Here is a 12,202-nt window from a genome sequence, read left to right as displayed (position 1 = left end):
TATGATTAATTTCGTAAAAGAATCCATCTGTATAATATGCCAATAATTATGTAGCATATAAATTATTCCGAACGTTCTGAATGAGCTGTAATCGAAAGAGATTCTACTTACATTGGCCAAACTAGTTGGAGAAAGGAAGAGATGGTTTATATTCTAGTAAGCTCCTGATCGGCGATAGTGCACTGGAAACTCAGCTTATTCTCCCGTCTGATGGTCAGGCGTTGCTTGCAGCTTCTACAATACTGAAAACACATAGAAATTTACTGTATTTGTTAACTTGACTTTGATTTTTATTTGCTTAACAAGTTTTAACCAATACCTTTTCTTTTTTCTCGTTTTTTCCACTCCGTATCCCCCGCCGAGCTTTCGTGCCTCAAGTGACGCTACCCTCGATCCCCTCCACTAAGGCCCGAGTCACCGCACCATCGCCGGCTTTAGCCGAGCGCTACCGAACTGCACCGAAACCAAGAAATAGCGCTATTTTCCCGACCTTTTTCACGACCGTTTTCCCGCTCAAAATTCCTTTGCGCTCAACTATTTAAGTAGAACAAAATAGCTATAGAAATCATTACAAAACTATTATAACAGTTTATAACTGATTTAAAATGCTTAAACCATAAAATAAAAGCGCCTGTTCACGCAAATATTTCATCAATTATAACTAATTTTGTAAAAAAGCCGTCCATGGTTTATGCTGGTAATTATATAGGAAATAAATTATTCTGAACGAGCTATAATCGAAAGAGACTCTACTTACACTGGTCAGGCTAGTTTGAGAAAAGAGAGAGGGTTTATACTCTAAACTGTAAGCTCCCGGTCGGCGATAATGCACTGGAAACATAACTTGTTCCGTACTTTATTTCCACTGGCGGCTGGATATCTCGCTCGTAACTTGGCGTACAAGCCGATACAAAAGCGCACAGCAGGAAATTGCCAGGATAAAAATGTTTTCTCATATAATAGCGGCAAACTTGATATGGCAATAATAATAAAAGGAGGTGATCCTCCGGAGCGTGAATAAGTGCAGCGTTGAACACTTTTCCGAGATATTTAATGTTGAAACTGGCAACGTTGGTTTGGTTGGCGAGGGGGGTGGGGGGGGGGGGCTACCTAGATAGTCAACAAATATTTGATACTCCTATACTCTGTTGTATACACTATGCCTTTTGCGACTGTAAGTAATTACTACTGCTCTTTGGTTCTACGTGTAAACATATAATAAGTATGCCCGGTATATATAGCTTAGTCGTTCCTACCATAGCAAGATTAAATGTAGGATCGCAGGAGGATTACGTGCAGTATAGTCGGTGGAGGAGAAAGGGGGGGGGGGATTAGACAAAGAGAGAAGAAATCAATTAGCGCGGTTTGTTGTCGGTTTGCGAGTGGTAGTTTTGGCCATTTCTCAAGAGATCGAGGGAACAGCACACAAGGAGAGGCAGTACATTAGTCGAGGTACAGTTAGTAGGGAGCATCGAGCAGTTCTAGCCAGGAGCGCCTCTTCTCACGGTGACCTCTTTTTTACGTGAGCACTGTGTGTCATGGCATAACGGCCCGTAAAACATAATGGTCGACGAAAATACGCTCGTAATATGCGCCCATACGAAGCACATTAAACAACCTTGTTGTACGTGCTATGCGAGGAATAAAGGCCTCGACATAGTTTATCCATTGCCATCCACGTATCCCCCCCCCCCCCTCCACTTTACCCCCTCTCTCATCTATGAATTACGCACATAAAAAAAATACAAACCTTACGCTGCTTATTTTCCATAAATTAGAATAACAGATCGAATCATCCCCAAAGCATTGCAAGATAAGCAGAGTAAGAAAAGATATATGTATACAGTGGATAAATATTTTATCATCGATCTTTGCGAAACGGAAGCTATAAAGTGGGCGAGTAAAATTTACAAAAGGACCCTTAAATTGAAAAAACATTGCTCGTTGATCGTGAGAAATTTTGAGAACAATTTTTATGTATTCGAATAATTGTTGTGTTACATATATTTATATATATGAAGTATCAAAGTTTCAGCCGGACCAAAAGGTCCATTTTTATTGGCGTTTCAAAAACTGCGGAATAAAAGCACGTGGTTGGAGAAAGTGAAAGGGGGTAAAGTTACAAAGTAAAGTAACCTATTCCAGCTTAAATAGCAGTTGAGAAATATAATTTCCCCAGCTGTCAAATGTGTAAGCCGGAACTCTATAACGAGGAATCCTCCTGTTGCCTCGCTGTACCCGTCAAGCCGTCTGGAATTACTATAGATATACGCTTGCCCACGATCTTCACTATACATAACGAATTCCTGCATAATCCACAAAAGACACAAGACTAATGTACACGTAACACCGTTTCATTTCCTTCAAACGTAAGTTCTCGATCAACTGCGTGTAATTTATACTAGAAAACAAACAAAGGATTATAATATAGATTCAATTCTGTATCAATTTTTTCATACACTTTACAAATAAAACCTCTTATACAGAGTGTCTCAATAATTTCCATACAATATATTCCAGCAATATTCTTGCAACGCAGCGATATGTTATCTTGGAAAATACTTGTTGATCGAATATCTATACTATACATATATATTCTACAAACACATATACACATTGATAGACTTTTGATTTTCTCGTGGACGCCACGGAATATTTTTATAAGAGTTTTCTCTCACTTCCGTATTAGATTAGTTCCTAAAGGTACACAGTGATGAAGGACATAAACAAAAGATTGTAACATTAATTAAATCTTACCGTAGCAATTTTTTAATACACTTTATAAACAAAACCTTGTACAGGGTGTCCGAATAATCTCCACACAACTTTCCCGCAACGCAGCGATATGTTATCTTGGAAAATACTTGTTGATCGAATATCTATACTATACATATATATTTCACACAAACACACAAACATACACATTGGCAGACTTTTGATTTTCTCGTGTACGCCGCGGAATACTTTTATGAGAGTTTTCTCTCGCTTCTGCATTGGATTAGTTCCCAAGGGGTTGCAGTGCTCGAGAGCAATATAAATGCAGCGAGAAAATTACTTATTTAGAAAAGGGTTTCCTCCTTAAGCGCAGCAGTACGAGCGCGGGGTAGGGAAGAAGAGCAGCTGAAAAGGGGAGAGAGAACAGAGAGATAGAAAAGCAGGACTCTCTGTGCTGTGCAGCGATGGCCAGCCAGCGTAGAGCATGAAAGCTCGATTCACCACTGGCATGGTAGTCGCTCGATTTTACGAGCTTCTTCCTTTTACGAGGTACTTGGCTAAAACTGTGTGTGCCATACCTACGCCCCCCCCCCCCTGCCACGCACACTACTCTACCTATACCTGGTCACGCGTAAGTGCGTGCATTTATTCCTTCGCTATTTTCATCGAGCTTGCAGGACACGTACTGTATACATAAATTTATTTCACTAACCATAAATCAGCATCAGGCTTTATTTTTATTTTATAGTAATTTCCCAACGTGTCGAAAATTTCATAAGATAAACAGCGAGCTTTATCTGCCTAGCTGGATAGTTTCTCTCTTTTTTAAGGTAAACAGCATGGTTCATCTGCCAAGCTGAATATATTCTTTCTGTTTTAAGATAAATATCGAGCTTCGACTGCTCAGCTAGATAATTTCTTTCTTTTTAAAGCGACTTGACCCTGTTTCTTTGGGTGACCTTGAAAATTCTACGGTATATGTGCTAATCGAAGCGAATAGTTGTTTATTTTTTTATTAAATTTTTTTGTCGTCGATACAATGGATGCTGCGACTGGAGAGTTGATTCTTGCTGGTGTATCAATAACGGGCAAAGAAATGTCAGCTGGTGGATCACGCGATTCGCAGAGACATCGCCGCGCACGTTGAATAATTTGTCGCTGCGTGTAGTCGTGTGCCAAGGTTCCTATTTCTTCCTGGTACGATCGATCGATCGTGCGTTCACTGGTTACCTTTGGCAAGATATTTCCTTATGCTATCTCGCTCTCTGCTCATTTTGCACAATTTTCCAACGTGCTCCCTTCAATTATTGTTTTTCTCATAAGTAAGCCATTATAGTCTCTTTGTGGCAATTATTAGAAGTGTTCTATATAGTATGTCTAGTATAAGTTATGTTTAATGCTTGAAATATTAATTATATAATTATAATTATTTCATAGAGGAGAGCCTTGTACCTTGGCACATTTATTAATTTTGCTTAAATCAAAAGAATTTTTTAATTAAACGAAAATACAAAATTATGCAATAAAATTTGAAGAAGTCTCTATGGATAAAATGAATACATAAAATATTTTAATAAAGTGTTCGATGTAAGTCGCGACAACAACAATTTCAACAAAAGTGTGTACATAAGGCTTTTATATTTATATACATGTTATATGCTTCTGCAAGAGAAAAAAAAAGAAGTTGTAAATACAATTTTTAATTCAATTAAAAATATTTTTATTACACAACTCCATTGACAGAGTATATATATATACAGTTTTGATAAACCACGACAAAGCACCAGAGAAATCCATAAGAGCATTGTTTCATTTCGTGGTACACTTTGCAACTTTATTACTGTCATGATCAGTTAGTTGAAACTTATCCACACAGAATCCCGCGTGAATATTCATAAATTCGCTGTGGAAATTTGAAGCAGGCAGTGAAAGAAAAAGTAGGAGGAAAAGAAATAAGAAAATTCCGACAAATTAACATAAGGAGCTGCTTAAAATATGTAAACAAGTGAGAAGCGTAAAAAAGTTAAAGTGTAAAAATGGAGCATAAAGGGGGGCTAAATCCCATTCTCCGGAGGAAGGTAAGCAGACGAATAAGAAAAGTATAAAAGGAGAAAATCTGGAAGGTAGATAAAAATGGGAGGGAGGGGGGGAAGAGTGGGTAACGAGAGAAATCCAGGCTGGAAAGGATTTGGATTGAAGCACTAGATGGAGATAAGGGACAAACGAAGAAGGTAGAAATGGTGAATAACGATTCTTGAAAGGATGGAAGAAGTGTAGTAGCAGTGGTAGAAGAAGAAGAAGAAAAGAAAAAGAAAGGAAGGAGAGGAGAGGGGGAGAAAAAAGATGGATGGTCAAAGACGTTTCACGCGTCTTTGGGCAAAAGAAACTTCGAGGAATTCTCCTATGGGTTTAACCAAATGTCCCACTGGCAACGAAATGTCTTTCAGTGAGATTAGACCCACAAAACTGTAACAATAAATATATAACACGGTGTATAATGGCGCTCTTGATTTAAATTTGCTCTACTAGTTACTGCAGGTGGCTGATCAGTGAAGATCTTTACTACTTCGTTAGTCGAGCTAGTAGTACGACTCAACGATGTCTTCTTCGAAGAGAAAATATTAGAGTTGGCGTGTAATATTTTATTACAGTTCTTATATACGTAAAGTGCCATATAACCGATAAAAAAATAAAATTTCAAAATAGATTATGCCATAAAATCCACGTAAACATTTATAAACGCAAAGATATAATGGCGGCTTGAATCAAATTTACTCTACTAGCTACTGTCGGTGGCTGATCAGTGAAGATCTTTACTACTTCGTTAGTCGAGCTAGTAGTACAACTCAACGATTTCTTCTTCGAGGAAAAAATATCAGAGTTGGTGTGTAATATTTTATTACAGTTCTTATATACGTAAAGTCATAACCGATATAAAAATAAAATTGCAAAATTAATTTCTCTATATAATCCACTACATTAAACAAAATATAAACGTTTATACGAGTGTAAAAATTTTAATTCAATGCAAGATACAAGAAATATAAAAAACTACTGATATTAGCATAAAATTATGAAAAAATGAAATTATTCACAAACATTTTTATATAAACACAACTGCATACGTCTTTATTCAATCATTCGACAAAATAATCCTTTAATTCGTCACAAGATTAAAAACTCGCTATTAACAAGAATTCCAGCCTATACAAGCCTGAGTGGAGTATCTTATTTCAGCTCAAAAATACAGCAAGCGTTGCTAAACGAATTTGATTAGTACATGGCAATAAATTATCGACGAGAGATAAAAAGCTCCGTTGAGCTTTTAAGACCGAAAAAGGTTAATCGAGAAATTTTGTTCGCTCACCGAGAGAACTGTCCAGTATTTGCTTTCTCGTACGCGCGCGCATGGAAGTCAGCCAACGTGCGGAGAATTATGGGCCGTCCGCAGCTTACCGAACGATTTTTCCTGAAACTCAAACTCGTAATTGTTGCTGTAACGCGATTTTCCTTCCAGTCGATGCAAATTATTCCAAAGTAATCGCGTTTCATGGGAAATTACGCGCCTGTTAATTTCACCTACGAGCTTTACACGACCATGCGAAATCGGATCTTCGTTTCTAAAGCCACGTTTATCTATATATACATATATATACATATACATAACGATTAAAACGCTTTTTGATCATTGAGCGCATCGTGCAGTTGAATATTTACACGTGGATCGAGGTAAACTAGAGAGTGCAATTTTATTATTAATATCAATTCCCATGATATGCACGTGCACAATCGATGTCACGTAGAGGCCGTGGAAACTAACCGAATCAGGTTTCCTGCTATTATACTGTGTATAGATATGTGGGTAGTACACGTATATATACAGGAGTGCCATCTATTATACCACGCGAGTATTTATCGCGTCGGTCATCCAGCAGCATTCGTCTCCCCCCCCCCCCCTATTCCCCCCGTTCATCCTCAGATATCATTCCTGTAGTGCAGTGTCCGTTCGCACGTTGATCTACAACCCCCCCCCCCCCCTCCTCTATCATGGTTTTCAGATCATTCGATAAGATTACCGAATGTGCTTTCCCAGCATTTGGACAAAAAATTTTGTTGCTAGTTGGGGAGAAAAGTTTGTAAAGTGAAATTATTCAATTGTGTATCTTAGCAATTTATAGAAATTTATAATAACAGTGAAAATGAAGTATAAACAATATTTATCACGTAGGTTATCAGGCAGGTTCACCCTTACTCCTTCATCCTCGGATATCATTCATGCTGTATAGTGTCCGTTCGCATGTGATCTACAATCCCCTTTCCCCTCTCACCTCTCATGGTATTCAGATCATTCGACAAGATTTCTCCATTTATTTTCTCAGCATTTGAACCAAAAATCTTGTTGATAGTTAAGGGAAGACGTTTTTAACGAGAAATAATTCAATTGTGTATCTTGACATTTTTTAGAAATTTATAATAATAGTAAGAATGAAGTATAAACAATATTTATCGCATGGGTTATCAGTCAGGATTTACCCTTTCCCCTTAATCCTCAGATATCATTCATGCTATGTATAGTGTCCGTTCGCACGTTGATCAACAACCCCTCCCCCATCACAGTTTTCAGATCATTCGATAAGATTACCGAATGTGCTTTCCCAGCATTTAGACAAAAAATCTTGCTGATAGTCAAGAACAGAACTTTTTAGTAAGAAATAATTCAATTACATTCTTGAAAATTTCCAGAAATACATAATAACAATAAGAAAGAACTATAAACATGCTTGGCACTCTAATCACGTTCTCCAGCTTGCTCCTTCCTTCTTGCCATTGTCGTGTTCGACCGAAGCGACACGAAACGACGCGCACGACCGCCGTGACACAGCAGCCAATAAAACCTCTTATACAGGTGTATTGTGTTGCGTCACGGAGATACCGAGGAATCGAATTCCTCATGGTCGACCGAGAATACCAGAGAAGACTAATCGTGCTGATATTGGCAATTTCTTCGTATTTTTCTTTTTCACTTTTTTCTTTTCCCATTATATTACGATTATAATGCAAACCGTCGACTGGTATTAAAAGCTGATGATGATATATACATATATATATATATAAACACAAGACTGAGAAATAGACAGCGTCTCTCGGTGCCAGAAGTAAACACAGTAAGCAGCACTACTATCATGTTTCTTAGAAGACTAATCGTGCTGATATTGGCAATTTCTTTGTATTTTTCTTTCTGAATTTTTTTTTCTCCCATTATACTGCGATTATAATGCAAACCGTCGACTGGTATTAAAAGCTGTGATGATATATATATATATATATACATAGAAAAGATGCAACGATGCTGTGGTGTAAAAAGCAAGAACGTATCGAGAAAAAAGATGGTAGTCTTGTACATAAACACAAGAAAGAGAAATAGTCAGCATTTCTCGGTGCCAGACGTAAACATAGGGAGCAGCACTATTATCATGCTTTTTTCTTGTTTATTTATTACTTAAGTGAACGTCCTCTCTACTTCAAAGAGTAACGACACGACTATTTATTAAAGCTGACAAAGTAAAACTACGCGATAAATAGGATGCGATTAATTTTTCAAGTCAACTCTCTATTCTTTTTTCTCGCGAACGTGTCTCTGTACTTTGACAAAGAAATTTCGAGCGACGGGGCTATTTTACAAAGGCTGTAATGCGAATAAGACAAGCTGACTCGGTAGGAGGATCGATAAATTCTATATCCTATATAGTATACAATACTATATATATATAAATATATATGTATATACATATATACACACTATAATACCATTAGCGTCTGGAATAGTACCAGCAATCTCTTAGGCAAAGTCTCGATTTACCGAAAGTTTTTATAATGCTGGTATAAATACGTTGGGATGGATTATCATCGCATGCTACTCATTTTCCATTGGCAAAATACCGCTGGTAATAAGTTGCTGTCCGAGAGAGTTACTCCAGTGGAACTGATACTTTTTCATTGTCCTCTTTTTCCACGTCGAAAAATAGCATCCTTCGATGAATATACATTTGATACTCTCGTGGATCCCCCATGCACGCGTGTACTTTATTTGCGTTTACGAGTTATCCATCCATTATCTTTTGCGCGTTGCTCGCGGAAAAATAAAATTCTTCGATAAATCTCTCTTTCTTCGTGACTCGATGCGCTCGCAAGTCCGTCGCGATGCGTTTCGCGGTAAATGCGATTGATCCGCGTCGCACTTCCGGTATGCAGAGTGGGACGTAGTTCCTGGTATCCAACGTGGTACCGGAAGGATTTTTATTCATCGATCTAACATTGCGTTGGGAAAAAATTGACCAATTTGGTTGCAGCTAACCGATGTGCCGCATTTCACAGCTAAGCAAATGTTGCGCCTGCAAGGTCGTCTTTGGTCCAGTCCCGTGTTTGCGGGTTACTGCTCACTGTATATATATAGTGTACTAGGGATGCGCTCATGCAATGCAAAGCGAAGGCGAAACGTTTCCTGGGCACTTGACCACAGGACCACATCTGGCAGGCAACTAGTGTCCGATACGATACACCTGAGCTCGATCGCGCAATCTATATATATAGGTCTCTTTGTACGATAAAAAGTACAATATACTTTGGTATATATATATATATATACATTGCCTTAAATTTGACATTAATTCACTGCATGATTTATCGCAGTATATCCGCAAATCTTGTATCTCTTCACTTCTCTATCTCATATTTATCATCCACTATACTTTTAGCCTGTTTTTATATTCCTTTATACACCTACTTCCGGATTACTTTACGGCTCCGCCTTGCAAAACCCATTACCGTACGTCGCATTCATAAAAATCTGTACAATATAAGGAAGTGTACAGAACAGATAAAACGAATAAAAATATTTTAAAAATGCAGTGAAAATCGTGGTAACTAATTTTATATGCGAGTAAATATTGATGTGATTAGAGGAATGCCATGTAAACTAATTGCAGATTAGTGAGGCTAGTGATGTGAATCGTCGTGAATGATGCAAAGAAGCGCGTAGATCAGACAAGATGAATACAAGAATTGCAGGTTGGATGGGCTAGTGCAAATCACTACGAATAACATCGAGAAGTGTGTGGAGTGGACAAATATGAATAAAGATATAAAAAAATGCATTAAAAATCTTATTAGCTAATTTTACATACGAGTGGACATTGGTGATTACAGGAATATCATGTAAACTAATTACAGATTAGTCAGGCTAGTGTATATGGTCATGAACAATATAAAGAAGCGTGTAGATCAGACAAGATGAATAAAAATATTTTAAAAATGCATTAAAACTCTTATTAACTAATTTTACATACGAGTGGATACTGATGATTACAGGAATGTCATGTAAACTAATTGCAGGTTGGATGAGCTAGCGTAAATCATCATGAAGTAGTTAGGAATTCCTGTTAACAAAGCTGCCTGCACTTACCACAAAGAGTGGGCGGGTTCCTCCCACACTGCTAGTTTATAGAGAGACCAAATAACCATTTCCACCCTTAATCGAATCTGTTCAACTGATTCTCGTTCTATGTATTTAATTCTCTATCAATGATTTTATTGATTAATTATAGATTATATCTATATACATATACAACATATATATGTGTCAATTAGCACCTTTCCCTTTCAGCATTAGAGATCCAGACAAGAAAAAATAAAGGCCAATGGGGAGAACTCTATTATGAGACGACATTGTTAAATGATTATGGAGCGGTTGCGGGTTCACGATCACAGTCCGGGGACCAGAGCGCTACCACAAAGAGTGGCCGGATATGTGATTCTCCTATGGATTTGCGGTCTCGGATTTATATGTAGTATAGCTACGAATAAATGACTCAGCTGAAACGCTCTTTTAGATTTTTCTCACGTTACACGTTTTTAATGTTAATCATTTTTAATAGTCAATAGTTATAGTAATTAAAAATACAAGGGATAATATTTATGTCATAAAAGACAGGAAACAGGAGCAAAAGTCTTTGAGTTTTGTGTAAACAGTAAACTAAATCAGTGACTTGTTAAGTTGTCTCGTAAAAGAGGAAAGTCCTCTATATATACAGCTTTCAGAGGACCGTGCAGTTTATGACTAAAATGAAATATTAGTTTAGATTACTGTTAATGATTTTTAATAATCAATAATTATAGTAATTAAAATTACAAAGGAAATTATTTATGTGTTAAAAGACAGGAAAGAGGAGCAAAAAGTCTTTGAGCTTTGTGCAAGCAGGAAACTGCAGAATGGTTGACTTATTAAGTTGTCTCGTAAAAGAGGAAGGTCCTGTATACATGCAGGCGCAATGGGACCGTGCAGTCACAGAGCGTGTATACAAGATCGTTTGCTCGTAGTCGTATGGAGGTTATGCAAAGTTGTCTGATTTATACATGCCAGAGTTGGTCCGTGAGGTAACGCGAAGGAATCCGTCGTAAGTTTAAACGCTTCTGTCGCAAACGAATAGTTCCCAAGCAAGTTTCCAGTTGCGTTATGCCGGCGTATAAGCCCCTGTAATGCGTCTGGCAGCTGGGCATATACGTCCACCAGGATTTCGAACGTTGATCGATGCTGCCAGCTCTGCATCCCCAGATGGGATTCTTCTCCATAGAGACTTATTCCCATTGTTCAAAGAAAATTGATTAGTTTCTTCTTTTCTTTTTTTTTAATTATTATAAATATTTTGTACTTTATTATAATATGCTGTAAAGAACCTGGTGGCTGCTCTAATGGAAAACTTGGAATTTTGAGATCATTGAAATTTTATATTGGAGCCCTAGTATAAAAAAGTCATTTTAAAATCATTAAAATTTTATTACTACTTTCATGAATATTTATGACTATTAAATTTTCGAACGCTCATAGATGCTTCCAGCTCTGCATCCCAGACACTATTCTTATCCACAGAGACCTATTCTCGTTATATACGAATAGAATTCTTCAATGTTTTATTAAATATTCGCTTGTCATTCTGCCAGAATTTAAAATGTCGCAATTAAACTTATATGACCCAGAGATTGACGAACAGATTGATACTCTTCAATTTGGTCGATACCGAATTCATCTCGGATTAAATGTTAAACCGCACCGTCAGGAATGGCATGGATGATGCGTTCCGCTTGACAGCAGAATTAACTCGATGATTACACCGAGAGGATGCTTTGTTTACAAGCATAATCAGACTTTTTTCGATCGTTTAGGATCGTTACTGATACCACAGGGGAATTAACAGTGAGAAAATGAATATTCCAGCGTTAACTTTGGGCGATTCCATTGTAGTAATTGCGAACACTTCCGACCAGCGGGTGCCAAACCGCAACGCGCTACAATCAATTACGACGACATCATGCCGTAGTCCATATATTATGCAGAACATCGAATACCGGCCAGCCTGATGCGTACGTACGCGTGATGTCGCTGATCTGCCGTGATGTTACCGTTGCTTCATATTAATTGGCAGCGTTAAAT

The sequence above is a fragment of the Prorops nasuta genome, unplaced genomic scaffold, assembly GCF_024137725.1.
Source record: "Prorops nasuta isolate Cenicafe-Biocafe unplaced genomic scaffold, Cenicafe_Pnas_1.2 PNAS00010, whole genome shotgun sequence".
NCBI lineage: Eukaryota > Metazoa > Arthropoda > Insecta > Hymenoptera > Bethylidae > Prorops > Prorops nasuta.
The sequence above is the reverse complement of the archived record's forward strand: the minus strand, read 5'-3'. Positions refer to the sequence as shown.